Below are 24,532 nucleotides of genomic sequence, written 5' to 3' on the forward strand. Positions count from 1 at the left end.
TTGGGGAACACCACTTGTGACCAGTTGCCAGCTGGATTTCACTCCGTTCACCACCACTTTCTGGGCCCAGCCATCCAGCCAGTTTTTAACCCAGCAAAGAGTGTACCTGTCCAAAACATCGGCTGACAGCTTCTCCAGGAGAATACATGGGAGAGACCATGTCAAAGGCCTCGCTGAAGTCTAGGTAGACTACACCAACAGCCCTTCCCTCATCCACCAGGCGGGTCACCCAGTCATAGAAGGAGATGAGGTTGGCGAGGCTGGACTTGCCTTTCATGAACCCATGCTGACTGGGCCTGATCCCCTGATTGTCCCACACATGCTGTGTCACTGTACTCAGGATGACCTGTTCCATCACCTTCTCTGGCACTGAGGTCAAGCTGACATGCCTGCAGTTCCCTGAATCCTCCTTACATCCCTTCTTGTAAATGGGTGTCAGGTTAGCAAGTCTCCAGTCACCTGGGACCTCTCCAGTTGACCATGACTGCTGATAGATGATGGAAAGCAGCCCAGACGTAACATCTGCCAGCTCCCTTAACACCCTTGGCTTGATTGCATCTGGCCCCATGGGCTTATGGCAGTCCAGGTGAAGCAGCAGGTCTCTAACTGTTTCCACCTGAACTGTGAGGGGTTTATTCTGCTCCTTGTCCCAGACTTCTAGCTCGGGAGGCTGAGTACCTCGAGGATAAATGGTCTGCCTATTAAAGGCAGATATAAAGAAGGCATTGGGAATCTCAGTCTTTTCCTTATCCTCAGTGGCCATGTTCCCCACTGCGTCCAGTAAAGGATGAAGATCCTCCTTGGCACTCGTCTTACTGTTAATATGTTTGTAAAAAGAATTTTTTTTATCTTAAAATATTTTTTGTTATCTTAAAGAAAATTTAAACTGTGGCAGAAAGTAAAACAGGGTCAGAGCTTCCATACAATCTTTTGTTCCTATTTAAAAAGATTTTTTTTTAAATTACATCTTTGGTCAAATTACCGAGTACTTACACACAGCAAGTCTGAAGTGCTAAAGAAAGTGAGTTCCAGGAGTTAAATACTTTAAAAGTTTAAGAGGGACCAGATACAATGAAAATGAAAGGCAATGCACAGATAGCGAAAAATACCATCTTCACGCTTTTATTCACAACTTTGTTGAGCTCACTGAAGATGCCATGAAGAGAAGGAGAATTGAAATCGTACTATTTGGTCATGGCATACTGTGTTCTCTCCAGTCTGCAACTATAACTGCATTGGTGAACAGTGACACCTCTGCTTCTCTGGAACAGGAAAACACAGTAATTTAGCCAGTAGGAATGTTACTTCAGCACTCAAAATTAATTTCATTGTTAAAAAAAAAAGGTTTTCCATTGTTTTCATTCTCTTAAAAATTAGCATTTTAATGGTAAACATTCATTGTTAAATTCTGTCATTTTAACAGTCAGATGCTTTGTCTTTTCACATGTCCTTGGCATCCGTTTTAATCATGTGAATAACAAAAGAGTAGTAACAGGGTCTTTTCCTCTAAATAGCAAAAAGTACATTCTACTCTGAAAGGTAAAAGAAAAAAATGGCTTAGCGAGACATTGTCTCTCTGTAGTTTTCCTGTTATATGTTATTTATTTAGAGGCTACTATAAATCTATTGTTAATGAATTCAAAATGAGGCTCTGCACAGAAGAACTGATATTCTTTATATATTTGAAGTTTTTCAGTGGACCCTGCTTCTGAGGTTTGGTCTCTTCCTCCTTCTTTGCTCATTTCTATGAATAGAAGTTTTTCAGAACACATCCTGGCCACAACCCCACATTAGCAGCTCTCATGTCTTTAAATTATGCTATCAGTCACAACTGGGCAGCAAAATCCTTCCAGTTGTTTGCAGCTGAATTTCTAGTTATCTTCTTGTTACCTCCACAAACACTGAAACCATGCTATTCTCAACATTGTTAGTCCTCATGGCTGACAGGAATAAAAAGACATTTTTATCCCTAAAACAAGCAAAACCCTAAAGAATCAGAGGTTGGTTGAAGGACATAATTTTTAAAATGACCATATAGATTAATACGAGAAGTGACAAGTATTTTTGTCATTTCAGACTTCATCTGGATTCTTCAACAATCTCATATTGCCTTCATTAAGCAATCTTTATTTGGCAGTACTCATCCTGGCAAAACAGCTTACAAAATTTATGAGTAAACAGAAAATAAAACCTTGTAAAATTAGGGTAAATAGTCTATTTTTCATTTTATAGGAAAGAATATTTGTGTTTCTGTCTTTTTTTCAAGAAAAAAAAAAAAGTATTTTACCGTGCACTCATGTTCAATTTTTCTCTGCTAAGAAAAACTGAACATCCTTGCTGGTACTGGTGTTGAATCTGAGGAGAAGTCATTGTATTTGTACCAGGCAGCTGATGAAAAGGATTCTATGTTATTCCCATTTGTCATAGTGAACTACAGGCACTGTGAACGAAATGGGTGAAGATCCAATGTGCATTTATAGTAGCATAATTTACAACCAAAGTAGAAACTTCACTATAATATACAGGGGACCCAAGAAAATATGCATGTCTTAATGAAAAAACAAACAAACAAACAAACAAACAAAAAACCACAGGTCCAAAATGTATACTCCATCTACTGTTAACCCAGAATAAAATAATTAACATGTATGGAAAGACAATTTGTTATAATTAACCAAACTCTCAAAAGTTGTGATAAAGAGGCTGAAAGGTGAATTATAATACACATGTCCAGCATGCAGGTGGAAATCAATTTCACCATAGCTACCCCTCTATGAACGTTATTTCTACAGTTTCTGGAAGAGAGTGTTTGTTTTGTTTTGTTTCTTCTCTTTTCAAAGATTGTCATGCGGAGTTATTTATTGTTTAGGAAAGGCCATATAAAACAAGAAAATGACTGAAAAGTACAGAACATTGTACTTATGATGAAATGAAACATGTTCAGTAATCACCTACAGCATGTTTTATCGAAGAAGTTTGTTTAAAAATACAGCTATGGTGACTACTCTTTTATTTGGTTAAAAACAAACAAGGTTGGTAATGTTGGCGTAATTGCAAAGACTGTAGTGGCATTACTGAGTTTGGTGATGGAAGATCATGAAAAACCCCATTTTCTGCACAGTAGCATAAGATCACAGAAAAAATATATATATTCAACTTCAGTACAGGGAGGGATGGGAGAGACGTGTTTGGTTGGTTTTTAATCTAAACAGGCCTGACAATGTTTCAAAATATCCTACAGAAGCTCAGGAACATTTTGCCATGAACAAGTGCCTCTGTCACTTTGAAGGCCCCATGTTTAACTCAGTGGAGACCTTGCACAGCAGGCTGGATTACAGCATATTAACTTCAGCACATTGTCAAGAATGAAAACTGAGTTTTAACAAAAACAAGAGCTAACTGAGCTAGTTTAATGGTGGAGGTATCACAGACAATGCAGAACTAAGTCCCAGTGCTAATCATAAAATATGTAGTCACCCAGCGTAGTGTTGAGGTGGTCACAGGAGACTTCTTCAACAGGAAAATGTCTACCTTTGGTTAAAAAGTATAGAGTTGAAAGCCCCCAGCCAATATCTCCTCCTCCAGTTTCTTCCTCCCTCCTCCCAATTTTTAAGTTTTCCAGCAGCACAAATGAAAAAAAGTTTTCAAGGCAGTCACAAAACAATGAAGCTACCTAATTTTGTCAGAAAACCCACCCCTTTGTATGAATATATGTTTTTGGCCAGTCTAATAAAATGTGCACTGAAAAGTAATATGAACTGGACAATATATTCCAGAAGAATTCAGAGTATCTAGATGCTGAGATCTTACCTTAGGACTCTGTAGCTCGCAGAGACAAGTTAGAAACTTCCATGGCAGGGTAAAAACTGTTAAAAATGCAAGACAGAACCAAGTCGAGAAAAAAAAATAATTGTCAATATTTATTATGTTATCCTGTGGTAGTAAGAAAAGACAAGCCCACACACAGAAAAATCAGTGAATGTAGCAGGAAAAAAAATGGTTGAGATTATCCAAAGTGGATAATCTTCCACTTGTGTAATCTTCTTCCACAGTGAAGCATCTGCAGGATTTTACAGTGGACCATCAGAAATAAAAGACACAATCATTTTGTGTGTGTCAGCCACTTAGGATGAAGTTCAGACCTCCCTGACAGGGTATTTAGCTACCAAGGGAAAAGAGGAAAATAGTTTTTTTATTTGTTAAAGTATGGAAAACAAGTTTTATAAAAAGTGAATCTCAAATTCTACAGAGCTTTCATTACAATCAAGATATTCTGAATGATATCTTGTAATTGATCTTGGCTATGAATGAAGAGCACATGCACTTCTGTGTAGTTCCCATTTCTTTGCTGTAGGATTATTTTTAAAAGAGCAAACATCACTCAAGCCATTCATGTTCTGTATTAAATGTTATTTAAAAGAGGCTAAAAGAAATGGGAACTGAATTAAGTGAGAAAACAGCGGAAGTGAATAAATGTAGAATGGCTCCTTAAGCAATTAATATTAAGCAATAATAAACAAATTATTTTTATTTCTTTGCCTGTTGGAAAATAAACCAAAATCAGTGAAGAAAATTAAATTCTCTGCTGGATTCAGTAGGATTTGGATTCCCTGGGTGGAGAACCAGTGTCAGTTGGTTAATAGCTGATGCTTCTACTGTGCTTATATCCAAAGCCACTAGGGATGAGAAGTGTCTTCTATTTTTAAACAGAAACCATGATGGATGACACAGAATGTTCCCAACAGGAGCTGCAGAGTGTTAACGGTGGTCACTTCCACTTTTGGCAACTGCAACTGTTTCATGAACGATGCATTTCAGCATCCTGGACAAGGCTTCCTAAACAGGCTCCTGCTGGTTGCATGGTAATGAAGCATTGACCAGCGGTGTTGAAAATGGTCAGCAGGAGTAATGAGATTTTAGCACACTTCTGGAATCAGTAGAATAGCCACATTTTACGGGCTGCAGTCAGTGCATGCTGTGGGAATGAGAAGTAATGTTCCTTTCTAATTAGACACACCCTGTGATCAGTATGAACAAAATATTCATACCGTCTTGGCATTTGCAGGCCAGGTAGTACAGAACGCAGGGCAGAGTCTCAGCTCCAGAGAAATGCATGATGCATCTGTCTTCTCTAGAGGAAGAGGTAGGAAGAGGTAGGCATGGATTCTAGAGAAATAAAGATGAGAACTAATTCTGGGGAGTCAGCATTTCTGCAGCATGCCAGGCCATGTGTTAATAAGGAATGTTATACATACAGTCATTGCTCAAAGGTAGTATCCTATAGAACAACGTAAACTTTTCTCCTGAAACCAGAAATATTTGTTTTTCCAGCCCAGGAGAATGAGGTGAGAAGGAAAGAGGGAAAGAACAAGAGAATGAAAAAGTAGCTGGTCATGAAGAGAGAAAATAACTGCTCAAGGAAATGGAGAATGCTGAAATCCAAAGGTGATTCCTGATGATAACAACACGCCTGCAGACTATGACAGGGTTCAACGCTGTCAACAAACCAGAGGCTGCAAAAAAAGCTGTCAGATGCTATGTCCTGACCAAATCCCCAGGAAGGCAGACTCCAGGAGTCTCTGTTGGCAAAGGTGTTTCATCAGCAGATGGCAGGGTCTTAGCTGTCTGCTGAGTCATGAAACACCTTGAAACCTATGTGCAGATCATAGGTCACTGAGATCCTAAACACCTTGTTCTACATATCTTCCAAAATCAGTGAAAGGAGGAGAACTATAAGCTTGGAGGATGAATGTCTTTTATAAAGCATGAAGTAACATACAGGCTTGGAAGACAGTGAGCACAGCTTGTCTCAGCCAAGTGCCCCATAGCTAACAGCTGGGCACAAGACAAACGCACACCTGGAAATCTCATCTAACCTGCCTGCGGAGCTAATTGTTTGCAGCCAAGTAACAAAGCAATGGAGACGTCAACAGGCCAAACTAAACATGCTGTTGAGCCCAGGCTAATTAAAGGAAGGGCTTGATTCACATCAGCCCTGGAGAGGAATATAGTGCAAGACCACTCTTCAGATCTTGGTCTTCAAGAAGTGAAGGAACCACGCAGTATAGCCTGCAAAACTCGATGGGATAGTGGTTGAATTAAACATATAAAAATAATCAATAGGAGAACAATTGATACAATGCAATGAAAATACATAATTAGAAGGGGAACATGGAATCACAGCTTTGGATCCAGGCTGGCAAGTACGCAGAGGAACTTGATGTTTGCATAATAGTTGTATGACAGTATGGCTTCTCTTACTGCCTAATAAAGGACCATGCTTGGGGGTCAAGCAAGGCTGCATGGTAAGGCAGGGCTGACTGTGAACTGAAACAGTGACAGGGGCCAGTGGACCACAGCAGCATCCCACACCCCCTTGTAAAAGGAGCAAGTAAGAGAAGCTGCACTGTAATTTCAGTTTTCTCATGGGGGATCATGTAGTCCTTGACATGTCTGCATGGGAAGCCAGCCACGTAATTCTGCTGAGCACTGGAGAAACAGAGATAGTTCCAGTGTTGAGGATTAGAGACCGCATTTCCTTCAAAGAGCATCTGCCCCCTGCCATCTGGCTCCTCCTGATACCCGCGGACTCATCTCAGCTTCTCTCTGCTTTGAATTGCTTCCTCACCCTTGACCTGTGCGGCAAATTAAATTATGCACCTAACACCTTAATTGCCAGATAGCACTGTACGTAATGAACAATTCCAGAAGGACACGAGTGTTTCCAGCTAAAGCCTGGAAATCAGGCATCAGTTTTCAAAGTAATTTTCTGTCCACAGGATCGAGCCCTAATTACTGTGCATCATGACTTGCTAGCAGAGTGAAAAGATGTTAAAAACAGTTTCATTAAATGCAGTGCAGCTCTCGATTCTAAAGATAATTAAGTTTGCAAAAGTAATGATCCGTATGACACTGAGTGAATAAAAGATAAGAATAATTCGTAGTAAATATACAAACCCCTTAGGATTAGAACTATTTTTTTTCCCAATATAAAGTCACATATTTTAGCTGCTGGACTGTAAAATATTTGGCTAATTCCCTGGGAAAAAAAATGGGGTTAAAGAATTCATCAGACTTCTCCCCATGCAACCTGCAAGTACCATAAACCAGCAAGCTGGAGGGAGAGGTTGTGGCCCGCTATGGTAACTCGCTGTGCCCGAGTCCCGCTGCCCTGGGGAGCACAGTGGAGTCCAGCTGGCAGCACAGCCCTCAGTGAAGGATCAGGCTGGTGAATTTCGTTTTCAGGCTCACTCCTACAATGAAATAAATCCCAAGTGTTTCACAGGGCTCTGGGCAGCTCATTTCCTTGACCTACTAGCCTGAATGCAAGGTACAACCACTTTGCCTTAAAATATGTCTGATCCTTTTTTTTTTTTTTTTTTTTTTCAGATATCCGGTCTTCTCGTTATAATTTTTCAGGGCAATAGGGAAAAGCAACACATTGCTGCAATCAATGTTCCACGGTATTTCCACGAATGGGCCGCTTCCAACGGGTGTTTTTGTACAGGTGAAGCAGGCCAGAGCAGGGCAGGGCTGAAACCTGCATCATCTGCTTTTTCTCATGTCGACTCCAGACCCATGGAGATCATGGGGCTCACATGGGCAAGACAACAAAAAGTGAAAGAATTCAAGTTCCCAAAGCCATGCTGGCTACAATAATTTGCACACAGGTGTTAAACTTTACTGAAATACATTTTGTGTCTGCACAAAGTGATGATTTCCAATTTCTGCCTCTGTGGAAAGCTGAAACTTAATCTGGATTGTGGTCCTGATGTTTTCACACCTAGGAGGAGATCCTGGGAATTTTCCACATGGTAATTACAGCTTCACAAAGCCCTCTTACCTGAGGATGAAATTAAAATAACTTCAGATGGCAAGTGGCAAGAGATGGCTGTGCATTTAGGTGTCAGTGGCTCAGAAGCAGATCTTGGCCCTGGAAAGCTCCAGGAATGGCTCAGTGTTGACCACAGCAGCCATGAGGACAGCCACCAGCACCAGCAGGGGCATGGGCAAGTGAAGGGGATGAAGATGGACCTGGAGAACAGGCAGAAGCTGCAGGGAGAGAGCCCAGTACTTGGCTTCATCCTTTCGTGCACACGGGCAGAACATAATAAATGGTTTATTTAGTTTAATTAGTTTATTTAGTTTAATTTAATTTTTAATTTAAAAAGAGTTTATTTAGTTTAATCAGTTTCATTTAAAGTGCTAGATTGAATCTGAAGATTTTTAAGTAGTCTTTTATTTTAACAAGTATTTCTCTGTTAAAGTACGGTGAGTTGTAGCTCTGTCTAAATTAACAGATTGATGCACGTATACATATATAAGCATCTCAAAACCAGACAATACATATTTATGAATGGAAGAAAGAGTACATTGATTCAGAGTGTAAGTACGTTGTTGAAAATTTCTGTGTGGAAATGATGCAGCACATTCATCAGCATCTACATGGTGAGGATAGACCAATAATGTTTCCTTGCTGTTACGTTGAGCATATGCCATCTGAAAAGCAGGAGTGTTGATGTGTTATTCTACCAGCCATATGAAGTGAAAAAGCTAGCAAAACTCAGGCCCATTTTTAGAATTTCACTTTTTGGAAGAGTTTTCCATTGCTGGAAGAGAAACAGCAGCAGGAGTTTTGTGAATGTTCAGAGTGATAAGCAGCTTGAATGGCACACAGATGGAGAAGATCCAGTGGGTAAAATCCTCTCCCCTTTAAAGTCAATGGGAGGTTTGGCTCCAAACTTGAGGGAGCCAGCCTTCACCGGCACTGTTTTGGCTTTCCCTGGGATGTAACAAGAGCTCTGCAAGTCTCACTGTTGGCTAAACAGCCACAGTGTTGTGGAAGAAAAAGGAAAAGCAGGAACTATTTTTTTTTTCCCATTGCAAACGAGAACCAGAACCATGCTCTGATCTTCTGCATCACTCCTCTCCCCTGGAAACAAACTTGGGATCCCAGGACAATAATTTTCTTGACCTGTGTGGAGACAGATATCCTTAAACCCCCAAAGGCATCCCAAAAGGCAAATGCTGTGTTTGAAATGGTATTCCCTCCAGAAAAAACAAAGCCTTTTGAGCAATGTGTGTCTTGCTTGCACACTTTCATGTGTGCATGCAGAAATCCATCTGGGATGTGGTGTGTCAACACTCCAACTCTCTTCTCTGGTACTTCTCACTGTAATACTTTCTGAAAATTGTCTTTATTAGAAGAAGCTCTTTGAGCAACTTTTGGGAAGTTAGAGAAGTTCAGCTGAGAGTGGATTGAAGTGCCAGCTTTTTACTAATGCACAGAGAGGGTCTGTAGGACAATGAGGAAGAATAATTAAGAAAAATGTGAGAGCAAAGGATTTCAGTAGCTGAGTGTGCCAGCCATGGATAAGTGGTTTGCTGACCAAGGAATAATACCTTTGGAGAAAAAAAAAGTCTTCACAAAAGTACACTGGAATAGTCAGAACATCCTTTTACTGTGCATCCAGTCCTTGAAAAAAAAAAAAAATCTTGCTAGATATAGAAGGAACTTCTGGCACTTCATGTACACATAATTCACAAAGAAAATATTTAAAAGTATAAGTATGAAAAGGCAATGAATATCTGCTAAAACTGCCTCTGTCTCTGAGAGATAAGAGGGCAGGAGAAAGGAGAAAGAACAGTAATTTCTTTTAAATTCTCCTTTTAACCCATTTACAGCACCACACTGACAAAAAAACATGCAATTACGAGGCAGACACACCGGCAGCATTGCACACGACCCTGACCAGAAGTGCCTCGCTGCTCCTTTCCTTTACCACTCCTTGCTATTCACCCCTTGCCCTACAATTATTTCTAAAATACAGTAGTAAATTCTTCAGCTCAGGTGCTTTTTTTTTTTTTCTTTTTTTCTTTTTTTCCAGTGACGTGCTAATAGAGACCTCTCCTCACTAATGTCATGCAAATTCATAACCCGAATGAATAATTAACATAGCAGTATTCCGGTGGTTAAAACGTGCCTGTGAAATCCTGGGTGGGTTTTTGCTTTGGTGCTTTGCTGCTCTCCTCTGTAGTGCTGAAGTCCCCAGTGGTGGGGAGATCTGTGAGATAGGGGCATCTCTAAAATATTTATGAGGGGGGATAAATATTGTTGTTGGTGTTTTGTCTGGTAAAGCTCGGTGAGTTTAAGGTACTTATCTCAAAAGTTATGAGGAGTGCCTAGGGATGGGGATAGGTTTTTGCTTTATTGGCTGTATAAATCCAAATAAATAAGTGAGAAGAAATAATTATGAGACCAGTAAATTGCTGCCAATAACAGTAATGGACACTAAATATTTAGAAACCTCTAGACCTATGAATACATCTCAAGAGCAATTTCCAAGGATTTTTTCCCTGTAGTGCTGAACTTTGTTTCCAACACCACCCAACCCCATACATTTGCTATGCTGCGCTGATTAGCGACTTACAGATTTTGCAAAGGATAAAAGACAGTAAACCCATTTTATTTAGAAAGAAGGAAAGAAGGAAAGAAGGAAGGGGGGAAGGGAGAGAGGGAGGGAGGGAGGGAGGGAAGGAAGGAAGGAAGGAAGGAAGGAAGGAAGGAAGGAAGGAAGGAAGGAAGGAAGGAAGGAAGGAAGGAAGGAAGGAAGGGAGGGAGGGAGGGAGGGAGGGAGGGAGGGAGGGAGGGAGGGAGGGAGGGAGGGAGGAAGAAGGGAGGGAGGGAGGGAGGGAAAGGGAAAGGGAAAGGGAAAGGGAAAGGGAAAGGGAAAGGGAAAGGCAGAACCTAGGCGGCCCATTGCAAAGCCATGTCAACAGGGGAGCAGCTATCTGGACCTGCTTTCACTGAGGAGAGAGAGCAGCTCTGAAGGAGGATGCCCAATCCCTTCCTGAGTGGCCACCTCGCTTGTGCCCATTCCCAGTCCCGTCAAGGAGAAAGGAGCCTTCAAGAAACTGAGGGAGACTGAGAAATATGTTCACAGGATCTCTGCTCTTCCCCAAATACCTTTTCTCCTCTACCTCTGTATCAAGCATTTTATTAAGGCCAGCTGAAGTGTGCATCTGTGATTCTCTATGGAGAGGAATGAAATAGATATGCCTGGCTTTTGTTTCTTTTACGGTCTTCTTGAAGGAAAAATGAACTTCTCAAGTCCAATCTTCACTTTTGCAATCAAGCTTCTGGTAGCAAATTTTAGTGTTTTTCCTTGAAACTCCATAAACATTAGGGTGAGCAGAAGGCGCTGCTCTGTGAGTTTAAAACCTCCAGAAAGTTTATGGCGTTTTTATGCCCTAAATCCAGATTGTGTCTAATTATTCTCCTCCATCACACAACGTGCTGTAACCTCGCGCTTCCAGCCACCACCTCCAGAAGACACAAAACACAGCATTTGTTCCCCGAGAAGGCTGCTGCAGACGCACATTAGGTAGCTTCCCTCTCACTTTGGTTAAATTAAAGCAATATTTTAAGCATCCTGGGGACGGGTTTTGCTCGCCTCTCTCGTGACAAGGCCTGAAGGGGAAGCAGGAGATGCTCCCATCTCCTTGGCAACTGAGCCAGGTGTGCTCGGTGCCACCAGCACGTCCCCGCAGCTGTCTCCAAGCAACAAAGCCACCACGATGCCAGTGAGGACGCGGATGAGGATGAGACGAGCTCCCAGCCCCAACACCCGCCCCGGCATCGAGCAGGAGGCAAGACTGAGCAAACATGAGGCTGTCAGAAATGGAAATCGATCGAGCAACCCAGGCATCTCCATTTGGCCTGCCAGGCGCTGGGTATGTGAAGAATAATCTATTTTAATGCAAGCAGTGCTCGGGGGGACAGATGTAGATGTGTTTTGCTGAGGCTTTGCCTTGGCATGCCAACGCGGGGCCAGTACGCCTGCTGTCCCAGAGCTGGCTCGGCGGGGAAAATGGAGCAATGGCATAGCAAAAAATATTTACAGTAATAACTCAGTGTTACACTAGTTGCCACAATTTGCCAAAAATTTCATTTGCTGTTTCAAAACTAATTCCTCTTTGAAGTAAAGAGGCTCGTGTATACAATGGTTATTGTGTCAGCAAACACCGAGTTTCTAAATAACAACTGTAAAGCTACTGAGGTTTGCCAAATGTAAGTGTGACAGATAGCACTGTTCTCCTAAAATAAATAAAAAAAATAAATAAAATACTGTTTTAGTTAAGGTGAAATTTACTTTGGAAACCAAGATTTCAGAGGAAAAAGCTGCTGTTTATGCATCAGTCTGAGCCAATGCTTTTTAGGTGCAGAGCTAACACCTGCAGGTTACAGAAACCAAGCAAGCACTCCCTCAAGTCAACATTTCACACCTGTCCCTAAATTGCTCTTACTGGGAATCCATAAAGCCCTCTGAAATACCAATATTCAATCCACTGCTGAAAACACAGTGGTGTTTGCAGCCCAGAAATGTTGGTCAGGAGACAGGAAGGACACATGGAAGATGGCTAGGCTGCCCGCCGCTTTGCAGAGGGCTCAGGCTCTGAAGCCCTGCGTGGGTGCATTGAAGCCCCTGGAGGCAGGCTGCTGGTGTCAGCCTTGTGCTGCTCCTCCTGGCAGCATCACAGAATCACAGAGCAGTTTGGGTTGGAAGGGCCCTTAAAGCTCATCTAATTCCAACCCCCCTGCCATGGGCAGGGACACCTCCCACCAGACCAGGTTGCACAAAGCCCCATCCAGCCTGGCCTTGAGCACCTCCAGGGATGGAGAATCCACAGCTTCCTATTTTTGTCCTGATTTTAAAAGTTATCTTTTGTACAGCTTCCCTAGGAGAGCTACCACTTAAAACTTTTTATGACAAGCTGCTGAAATTATCATCAGAGGCAGCTGTTCCTTAATTTAAAAAGAACATAAAACCGTTGATATATATCAACAGTTATTTCCCACTGAAGTGATAAATACTTGCAGTGGTAAAAGCCTGGATTTATGCTAAATATTGAATAACAAATAAATAAATTAGAATTTGTTACTTGACTCCAGCTATACACTCCTGTTGATGCTGCTGTTTTAGCTCAGGTCTCACTGTGATTTTAAACATTAAAACAAACAAAAAAAATACAGTTTATCTTTAAGACCAAACAGTACCAAAATCAGGCATTTCCCTGTTTTAACCAAGCATAACTGAACTCAGATTTTTGCATCAAACAGCCTTCAGAGGCTCAAGAAATGCTAGCTGGCCCTATTACAGCAAAATAGCTAAGAATGTGTCTAATTTCTTTTATGAGTTACAAAAGATCTTCAACCACATGAAGAGTATCACCAAATCCATGAGACTAATTGCATGCCTAATGCTAACAAAAAGCTCAAATATCTTCTGTAATTGGGGATCCAAATTCAGATTCATTTTTACGGGCTGCACCTGTCTGTTGCCATTACAGTGAGGCATGCTGCCTCCTCACATGAAGTGGCACAATGTGCTTAAACGGAGAAGCTGATCCTCCGTGGGACACAAGGAAATGCTGCCTTTCTGCCTCTCCTATGAACAGCTCAGAGCTCGGGGTCCTTCTGGAGTCACAGAGAGGCTGAGGCTGGAAAAGAGCTCCGGAGGCCCTCTGCAGGGTGTTGGACCAGGTGGCCTCCAGAGGCCCCTTCCAAACACAGTCACTCTGAAAAGATAAAAACTTGAAACTTCTTCTTGTGCATGTAAATATACTGAAGCAAATAAGGTTTTTCTTCTATGAAACTGCTGCAAAAGGAGAACCAGACCTGTGGAAAATACAAACCCATTCCTATTGTTTTAATGCTCACCTGTTTATTTGCCTAAGTATTTTAATATGGAGCTTGAAAGAACCCCAATGGAAATAACCTTGTGTAAGCTTTCCCGGAATTGCAGATTTTATGCCTGAAAGAGTAAAAACAGAAAATGGTTCAAATCACCCAAACTATTTTTGGCTTTGATGCCCCTTCCTTATAGAAATGTTTAAAGACTAAGCTAGACGTACTAAAAGCGTTATTGTTTGTCAGCAGCCTATCCTTTTATTAGCCCTTATGCCTTATGTGCACTTGTTTACTTCTGGCAAGCTCTCCTTAAGTGGCATAACTTCATTCAGGTTTGTTGTTTAAATTAAAGGAAACAGCCTGCGATTGTTAGAGAGAAGCTCCCAAACAAACCTAAGGCCCACCAGACAGACTTTTCTTCCTGCAACTCCTCAAGAGTTGGCCCAAAGGGAAGAGGATGAGAGGCCAAGAGAGGAGCACATCCTACACCCTCTCCTGTTATTGGAAGAGAAAGGCCGGAGTGGATGACGGCAGAAAAATCCTCTCCCTCTGTGGGAGGCCCCAGAATCTGCATGTTCATTTTTTTGAAAAAAAAAAAAAAAAAACCAGACGAAAATTATGTGAATAACAAGGGGTTCACAATGTGAAGGTCAGATTTGTAAGTGTGAGAGGGTTTTAGCCTGACCCTCTGGGACATCCGATGTTGGAGGCTAGGGAATTTCCACCTTCCATCTTGCTGGGAGCACAGAAATTACTGAGTGATTTCCTACATCTCGGGGAAAAAAAACACTGAACAGGCCATACCTCTCTGCCCTCCGAAGCAGCTCATTGTTGGATTTTTTATATCCTGAATTCAGCACTTTCCTCTTTTCCTTCCTTTCTTATTGCTATAGGAATTGAGAAGCACCTCTAAAATACCTACACTTTATATTTCTGAGATGGGCTTCCAGTCCTGGTACACCTCTTCCAGCAGCAGCTCAGTACATCATAGCTGGGATTTTGTGAATATATCTGTATATATTGTTTTTTTTCTTCATATCCCTTTGAGCAGTGTGATAGATTTGCAGATTTCTTTAAATGGCATACATGTTCTTTCCCCCAAAATTTTCTTTGGCCTATGTGAGTTGAAAAAAATGCCTTAAAATAAGCCTGCAGAGTTTGAGAAAAGGTTCCTGCCTGGCTGGTGAAGTAGTCCTCTGTGCCTGCACTCCATAGCACAAGCACATACATTAGCTCTCGAGGTGCCAATTCCCTATCGACAGGCAAAACCCATCTGTGAGAAGCTCCTGCTTCTTTCCTCGCTCCCTAGCAGACTCATTTCTCAAGAATAAAATCCTCCAACGAGGCTCTAACCAGGCGCACGATGGCTCCATTTAAAATTTCCCTAAACAGCACTATGATATTATTAATCCCTGCCTCCTCTCTGATCCCAGACCACTAACAGCTGTCACGAACACAGCAAACCGGGCTGTTTGTCTGTGCCTCAGCACATGCAGGAACCATTTTCTGTTTGATTCTTCAGTCAGATCTGCAGGCTTTCCGTCGGATGCCTCTTTTATTTTCAACCCACACAAGCCAGTAAAATTGTCATCTTTTAAAAGCAAATATTGTACCTTCCCAGTTACATTCTCATTTAAAAAGTAAATCAATAGAGTTTGTAACTGATAACCAGATTATGATTGCTTTTAAGATTCTGGTATCTCTCCCACAAGATAATCTGACAGCATCTGACAGCACAATAAAATATATCTATTTATTACGAGGAGCACTCACATATTCAATAAGCCTGTTTTAAGAGAGACCATAAATGAGATTTAGGATTTTAAACAGCCTGGATGACTTTCCTTCCTCTTAAATTCCATCTGCTTGGTTTTCATAACTGTCCTTCTTCCTGAAAAGAGTTTTAAAGAATTATTTTATGCATGTATGAACATATACATGCATGTGTACATACATACACATGCCCCTGCCCATCTAACAAAGCAAAAAACTTCTTTTCATGCTTCTTTCACAGAAACTAAAAGGAGGTGAGCCACTTTGCAGAGATCATCGGAAGAATCATAGAATAACAGAATCCTTAAGGTTGGAAAAGACTTCCAAGAACATCTGGTCCAACCATCCCCCTACCACCACTATCACCCACTGAACCATGTCCCTAAGCACCACGTCCAACCTTTCCTCAAACACCCCCAGGGATGGTGACTCCACCACCTCCCTGGGCAACCCGTTCCATCAAGATGCTCGTGATGGAGGAGAAGCCAGATAGATCATGACCATGGTCTATGGGCAGCATTTTCCTTGCAGCCCTCACAGCCTCTTGTGGGTACGAAAAGCAAATTCAGGGGAGGGTGCTCCCAATGGTGGTAATGCAAAACGTAATTTAAACTGCAATTAAAAATTTTTTATCTGAATTAAAAATTACCCTGTTTGATAATTTGAAAAGGTTAAGTTCAGTGGTTAAAATCTCAGCGTGATGGATGTGGAAGTGGGGTGAGGAAGGAACTGGGGTGAGACCAGAACTATGCTGTGTCCACAGGAGCCCTGAGGAGAAGGAAGCTCTCTGCAAGCCATGCAGGCATATGGCTCCCCTCTGCCACCTAAAAAGCAAAAAACAGCTGTCCCAACCTCTGGCTGAGCAGCCCAAGCACCAACACCCACAGGGAAGGTGAAGAAGCTCATGTGCTGGTTGATAGCTGCCTCAATCTGCCTTGACAGAGGCCAGCTTTTCTACTCCTTTTTCCATTTTTTTCCCCTATGTTGCTACATGTGCCAAAAAAAAATGAGCCAAAAGCAAGCTTGAGTGCCATTACCAACATATAAGCAATTAGACAGCAGATGCTTGTGTGCACCTAGATTTGATATTTATGTATGCCAGCATAAAAACATAAATCAGATGAAGCAAATATTACTCGTGTTGCCGGATACAAATCTGTTCAGCATCCCCAGTCCAAAGGGTCCCATGTTGTGACTGTTGCATGCCCATCGCTCTGGGAAGCGGGACACAGGATGGAGGAAGGGCACCCTGGCTCTTCCAAAACTCGAACACATTTTATTTCATTGTGTTTTTCAGTTTGTGAACTTGTAAGTGCTGTCAGATGAAATAAAATAGTTGCACACAGCCTTCTACTAATGCAGCTGTAATGACAGCTTAAAAAGCTTAAATTCCTGTTACTCACACATAAACAAACCCCGACAGTGATGTTAATTTTCAGTTTAAACTGATTTTTAAGAAATATTTAGGGCTTCTGAGATTACCACTCAAAGCAACCACTGGATTTGCAGCAAGAACCAGATCCCGGGCTGCTAAACCCAAAGGAAAATTTCAAGAAGCAGCACGTTACCACCCAACACGCAGGCATTGCCTGAAGTCCCAGCCTTCACCCAGGTCTGCTGTGTCCTCCAGTAGGGTCAGGGGGCTCTCAGAGGGCTGTGACTTTGCCTCCCCACCTTCACCCGGCCTCGGTGGGGCCACTGATCTGGTGGACGTGCGTGATGCTGTGACATGAATTACACCAAGGCTCACAGCAGAACTGGAAAGGAGGGCGGGCATCGCAGCTGGGAACCAAGTTGGGCAGTCCCCATTGGAGAGGCTGCTAGCATTATTTAGGTGCTTACCTAAAGCAGGAGGAGAACAAGACAGCAGGTTTGTGCAACTAGATTTCAAAAGTTGGCCTTTGACACTTTAAAACCCTGTATGTTGTATGGATGTTTCTGCTTGTCTTAAATCTAAGGTTTGCTAGGGAAATTTTTGTCATTATAGGAATTAAATCTGAAGTTCATTATTTTTGTAACATTAATGCTGCCATATGTCTTGATGGAGTGGCAAGTGATGTCTCCTGACGTAGTGGTAACCTTGTATCTGTGACGACCTTCTGCCATGGCCATGGAGAGGTGCAGATAGGGTATCCATAATGACACCAACACGGGCAGTCCCCGAGCTCCCTGGCACAGACAAACAAATGGGGCCACCACGCAGTGCCAAACAGTGCCACTGCTCAGCATGGCAGAGCAAACACTCATGCATTCACCTGCTGAACTGGACACAAAGTTGTGGTGCTTTAAGTGTCTAAAGACGGGAAAAAACACAGCTGAAACCTCAACAAGTTCCCTGTCTTTTCATTTCCTCTTCTACGTTTTAGCCTGTTTACGTGACTGCAGATATTACTATAGACACCTAATCAAAACCAGGTCAATCCCATTACACTCGGAGCGTGCTTTAATGCCAGAAAAGGCCAGGAAGCTGCCCTTCTGGAAACAGGAGATTTCCCTGGAGTGAGAGGCAGCTTTAATGCACCGGACCCCCTGACCCTGCAGTTAAGCCACTTACATCTGACTCCCAGCTACAGCAGGACTGGCCAGAGAACACTCCCTGTGGGTAAAAACTACTATCTGTGTGTGTTAAGGCAATCCCAGTGCTGTTCCCCATCCTAAGTGGTGTTAAAACTCAGGGGAAGGAAAATGCAACACCACTGTTGGTGCATCCTCTCCAGCACTGCCAGATCTGGGGCTGCAGCCCTTCCTGCTGGCCTCGGAGTATCTGATGTCTCATAATGCTCAAATGATGCTAGGCTGACTCAAAAGCCTGAGCCACAAAGTTTTCTCAGGATGAATTGATGTAAAACTCTGTATGAACACCACAGAAGAAGACTTCATTCATGTTGTCACACATTTTAATCTTGTTCTCCTTCTATTTTCCTAAAGAAAAAAAAAATGATTCATGTCGTGAGAGCTATAATCATGTGAATTTTCAACTATTATAGTTCTTTCACTAAATTTCATAATTTTGGTAACACAAGGACATGTACAATGTCTTCACAAGATTAAATAAGACTGAATAACTGTGTTAAGCCACATAACCACTTACAATCAAATAGCTGCTTCCATAAATGTAAGTAGAGTATGCCCTGTCTCTAAGAAACTTTGTATTTGTCAAAGCAACATTTAGATGGAAATTGGAAGGCAGCTAAATTACATGCAGTAGAATTTAAGAGTAGTTTTATTTGTTAAATTGCCTTGAATTTGCTGGACACAAAAGAAGAAAAATAAGCCTATCAAATCGTATTCTACATTAAAAACTGATTTATTAAGAAATACACTGAACTGAACAGATTGTTCCTGGTGATGATGTCCTTCAAGATTTTAGAACCAATACATTTTCCTTCCATGCTTCGTTTTTATTCATAAAATGGAAAAAGCTCGTCTACTTTTTCTGCTCCCAGCTGACTTTCATTTTTGTGGGAAATCATCTTTGGTAGATCTATTTGAGGGAAATGGTCTAGTCTTTGCAGATACAAAACGGGCTTTTTTAAGCAAAAGTTGGTTCATTGCTTCAAACAATTTTTTCCAGGTGCATAACCAGTGATATTATTTCAGGATTTTGACATCTTTTGAAAATTTGACAGCAGACATGCACTGCTTGGCATTATTTTGCTTGGCATTATTTTGCTTGGGGGAAGTTGGGTTTGTTTTTGATTTGGTGCAGCAGGGATGTAAGCATATAGCATATGCTGAAGTAGAAGGTAGGTGAGCAAGAATTCAAGAATCAAGGGTGCCAACTCCTCTTGTATTGTGTCTGGCTGCAGGAATGGTCAACGTGTGTAGATGGTAGTCAGTTTAGACCTTAACATTTCATGATACCAAATTCAAAGTTAAAATACCAAAATATTCTTTTTAAGGGTGTTTTTTTCCTTGCTGAGGCTGATGTAGTGGTTTCATAACAAAAAGGCCACCTTCTCCAGCAAATTTGCAGAAATGATCTATATTGTTGAAATCCTTTTATATCACTGTAAAAGTCTATGCTACAGAAAGGTGAAAAATCAGTGTATTGGTTCCAGTTAGAACAACTCTTAACATTGCCTACTCCAGCTCTTTTTTGGGGGGCTAAATGACTTGTGCAAGACAACATGGATAAATGAGAAATGTAAGAGTTTAGAACCACATAACGATTTTCCCTGATCTTAGTGTGAGCCTGTTCTTGGCACTCTGGGACCACCTAGGGCATCCTTCTGTTTGGAAAAGGAGGAGAACTTGGCTCAGCTCTCTACGCTTCTCTCTTCCACCAGAATAAGCTATTTCCCTCCTCATGGAGACATAAGGCGAGTTATAGTAGTATAACAGACATTGCCAGTTCAGACTATTATCCATAATGCATTTTAATCATAAAAGTTATTAGAAATAAACACTTCATACCTGTAGTCTTGACACTGTCTAGAGACTCTAGTCCTTCGGTAGGAACCATGGCCAAATTCCTGAGACAATCCAATACTCAATCACTTTTTGAAATTAATGGGAGTTTACCATGTAATCTGATCCCTTTAAAGTTCTTTAAAGATTTTGGCCTTGCCAGTGCAACACTGAAGAACACACACACACATCTACCTCTATCTATCTATCTATCTATCTATCTATCTATCTATCTATCTATCTATCTATCTATAGCTATAGCTATACCTATAGCTATACCTACAGCTATACCTATACCTATACCTGTACCTATACCTATAGCTATACCTATAGCTATACCTATACCTGTATCTATACCTGTGTCTATATCTATATCTATATATCTATATCTATATCATGTCATCTCTATCTATATCATCTATATATGAGTGTACTATCAGGTTATAAATGTGGTGTTATCAAGTGACTATTCCCACTCTTCTTAGCCATTGGGAATGAACTATATAATTTTTTTTTTAAATAATGAACGTGAATTCAGAAGGCCAATGCATGAGTGGCTGTTGCAATCCGTTATAATTCTTTTCCCTTTTTGCGTGGTGTTACATTTTTCAACATATTACTATACTGTCAGACCGTATTCTTAAGCAAAAAACATACTTAACATACCACTCATAAATATACTGCGTACAACCTGATGTGCTGAACAGTTATGTGCTCTTTTTAACACTGCTATCTGTGCTCAAACTGCAGCAATGACAGGGCTTTACCACCCTCATTGCAAGCAGTTATTATCCTGTCTTTTCCCTTTAGTTTTATCTTAGCCAATTTTACTTCTGCAAGTTACAGCTTTTCCATCGTCAAATTAGTTCTCTTGATATTAAGTAACTTCCATTTAAGACGGTGAAGAACCCACCGTAGATAACTGTGCGTGGCACTCTTATTAGGTTAACCCCTCTGCAGCAGGAAGACTGAGATCAGACATTGGCCCTTTTCAGTCCAAATGTCATTTCCAAGAATAATTTCCCCTCGTTGCTTAGCAACTTCTCTTAATCTTGCCTTTCTCTCATTCATATCAATATCCAGCCCCTCGGCCACATCACTAAGCCAAGGCACGCTTCCTCCAGCCTGCTGTTCATGGTGTCCTGGTAATAACAGTCAGAAACTCACTGGGACCCATTTTCATTGTGTTTCTCCACAGTACGGTTGCTTTTATGGTTGGTTTGCCCAAGGAACAGACAAGGCATAAGATGTGCAGCCAATAGTGCACCAGGGCACAGGAATGTCAGAGGAGTAACAGTAATCAGGTGTTTGCATGCCCATTCCCCAGGTGAAAGCACCTGCAGGCTATCACTCAAAGTATAAAGCATGGTCATAATTTATTGACGTGTAGCTTTATACCTACTAAGTAATTTGGGGCCCTTGTTTTTTTATTCTCTTTTGTGCACAATTCTTTCCCTTTCTCTCCTATGCTGCTTACAGCCATGCCTTACAGACTGTGCTGAAATATCACTATTTGCTTACAAAATAATAATTGGCCCAAGCTTTCCTTGTACCCCCAGGTGCAGCTCAGAATTCAATGAAAGCAACATCACATTAACTACAAGACAATTGCCCTATGTGTGTGTTAAGACCAGTTAGCCAAATCCCTTCCTTTGAAGAAAGCACTTTCTCTGAAGGGTATTTTGCAGTCATCAGCCAAATATAAGGTCTGAGAACCATAGAATCATCTAGGTTGGAAAATACCTCTAAGATTTTCAAGTCCAACCATTAACCTACTGCTGCCAAGTCCATCACTAACCATGTCCTTAAGCATCACATCTACACAACAATTAAATAACTCCAGGAACGGTGACTCAACCACTTCCACCATTTCTCATCCCTATGGTTTATTCACTGGTGAGCTATAAGGACAAAATATCACTATAGCCTCATATGGTATGATTTTTAACTCTGCTGGCATCCCTGTGTTTGCTTAGGCATAAATAACAAAGATGTGCTCTGCAGTTTTTGTGTGGGAACCCCACTGGCACCTTATGTTTCTCAAGCTGTAGGAAAGAATTGTGACCTTCTCGTCCTCAGCCATGCCAATGAAGAAATTTCAGCTGAGATCTTTAACAGTTTTAAAATCTCCTTCACTCTACAAAGCTAGGCAGATAGCAATGTTGGCCAAGGTCAAATGACCCTTTCAATAAACAGCGAAATTAAATGTTAAAATAAAGTCCCTTCAAATTTGTGGCGATATCCAGGACTTTTTGCAAGTCTGGATAAAAGCCACATACCACTCTATTCATAATCATGTGCAGTCCAGATTGGAGAATGCTAGTAAAAAATGAGAAATAGAAACAGTTCTTAACTCAGCTGGAGGCATAAAATGGTTACCAGGCTGTCAGCAAGTCAGCTGCCAAGAAACCTGCTGATGGAGAAGCAAAACTCAGCTAAATGGGGTGTAACCTGATAGTCACCCCTGTGGTATGAAGTAAGCATCAACCAAGACAAGTTCTTTAAGACAGACATTATCAATACTGAGAATATGAACCATTCCCGTTGGAGGCTCCAGATCACTGTGTGAAGGAAGACTTTAGTAACTGGCACAAGAACAACATAACAGTGCATTGTCTCTCTTAAGGAGAGAAGTACAAGTCCTGTCTTTTTACTTGAATTGCAGAAATTGGATAGAATTATGAAGATATCCAGAAAACCACTGCTAATAATGATACATGCTGGGACCAATATTATATCTAACTAAACTAAACAGATCAGAAGAAAAAACTCGTCTCAATTTTTTTTTTTTGTCCCCATTAGTGAGACAGGAAAGGAACAAAATAATGGAGACACATTAATAGTTTTACTAAAGTGAAGCAGGTTTTCTTTTGCAGAGACTGACACAGGAGGATTTCTTTGTTTTTTGTTTTTTTTTTTTTTTTGAAAGACTGGGTGATCAGTATCTCCTGTGTTGCAGCAATAATTATTGTGAATGAAGGCAAGCAGAGCAGTAAAGAACGTATTACTTCAGAAAATATACAGGAGTATGCAAAGGAGACAAATGTAACACTGACACTAACCCAGCAAATCATGAACAAATTGACCTACAATGACAGAAAATGTGAAAAGAAGTAGTATCACAATTGCTGGAACTTGAAGTAAGTAGCAATAAGAATTGGAAATTTCTCATTTACAAGAAGACATTTAATATAATTGGCATTATAGAAACCTAGTGGGAGGATTTTCTTGCCTAGAATGTTAAAAACATTGCTTATAACCTGGTTAAGAGGGATAAAGCAGGTAAGAGAATTACACCATGTGTCACAGGTTTGGTTGCTCACCTTAGGGACTTGAAACTACAGTTCAGACCACAAATATAATAGAGAAGAGAAGAAGGGGCAGCAGCTTGAAAGCTGGGTATACCACCTATGAGTTGGTTTGCTTTTCTTTTTTTAGCTCTTTTTTTTTATGCTTGACGCATATGGATAGTTTGAACATCGATTAGAAGAGTATATACGTAGAGGATAAAACTGTTGTCTTAGCCAGCGTGCTAATCTGACATTCAGGTCTTTGACTTGTACGCTGTCTGGCATGCTGGTGGATCTTGTCCTCCTCTGTTCACCCCTTCAGAGTGCTAACTGGTGTTTTTATTTTTATTTCTAACTTTCTGTAAATTTTCATAAAATTTACTTTAGCATTAAAAGATCATTGAACAAAGTTGTTTTTATTCTCCCTATAATTTCATTATTTACATTCCTGCCTATAAGTCTTTCAAAGTCTGAAAGTTTTACCTGTTCCAGTTCTTTTGAATCTTGTAAAGTAAGATTTTTGGATTAGTGTCAGTACTGGTAAAAAAAGAAACAGTTCTTTTCTTGTATACGAGGAAAGTTTTAGGCAACTTCATCTGAAAGGAAGAAAAAACAGGGCAAAGTGAAGGAATAAGAACAAACATTTAGTTCTTTAAGAAAAGTTTTAGATGGTCAAAAAGCTACAATCAAGACCAAACTTCTTTGAGCAAAAGTTCCTATTGGATAAATGAAGACAAGAAGATTTATAATAAAGAAACAAGGAGAAATGGGCAAAATGAACATAATGTCTAGCTCAGAGTATAGCAAAGTGTAATAAGAAAAGTTAACAATGTTAGATAAAAATCCATGGCAGGCAGGGTAAAGAACAAAACAATTTCCATCTAAATGTTTTAAGAGGAGGAAAAAAAAAAAAAAAAAAAAAAGGAAAGGAAAAGAAAGCAAGATGGGTACCCATTTATTGAATAGTTCTTTCTATCTCATTAGTAACATCCTTTCTACAATCATTTACTGCTCTGTATCTGGAAAAAGGCAAGATGAAGCACTAGATGAATTAATTTCATGACAATGATAAAAGGATTCCCAGGCCAGCAATAACCAAGGAGGCACACCAAGCTACATATAGGAGATAAACACTTGATTCAATGGGGCCTGTTAACTTCTTCACAAGTCAGTGAAATCAGTTTACTGAGGAAGATTCTAGACTGTTGATTTTCTATATAAAATAAAATTCAGAAAAGGCCAGAGAAAATACCTGGTGACTGGAAAAGCTGCAACATTGTCCACACTTCAGCAGGAGCAAACAGGATGACAGATGGTGGGTTAATTTGATAGCAATCTCAGGCAAAATAGTGGGAAATCAAATAATCAA

Source organism: Anser cygnoides, chromosome Z (assembly GCF_040182565.1).
Source record: "Anser cygnoides isolate HZ-2024a breed goose chromosome Z, Taihu_goose_T2T_genome, whole genome shotgun sequence".
Classification (NCBI taxonomy): domain Eukaryota; kingdom Metazoa; phylum Chordata; class Aves; order Anseriformes; family Anatidae; genus Anser; species Anser cygnoides.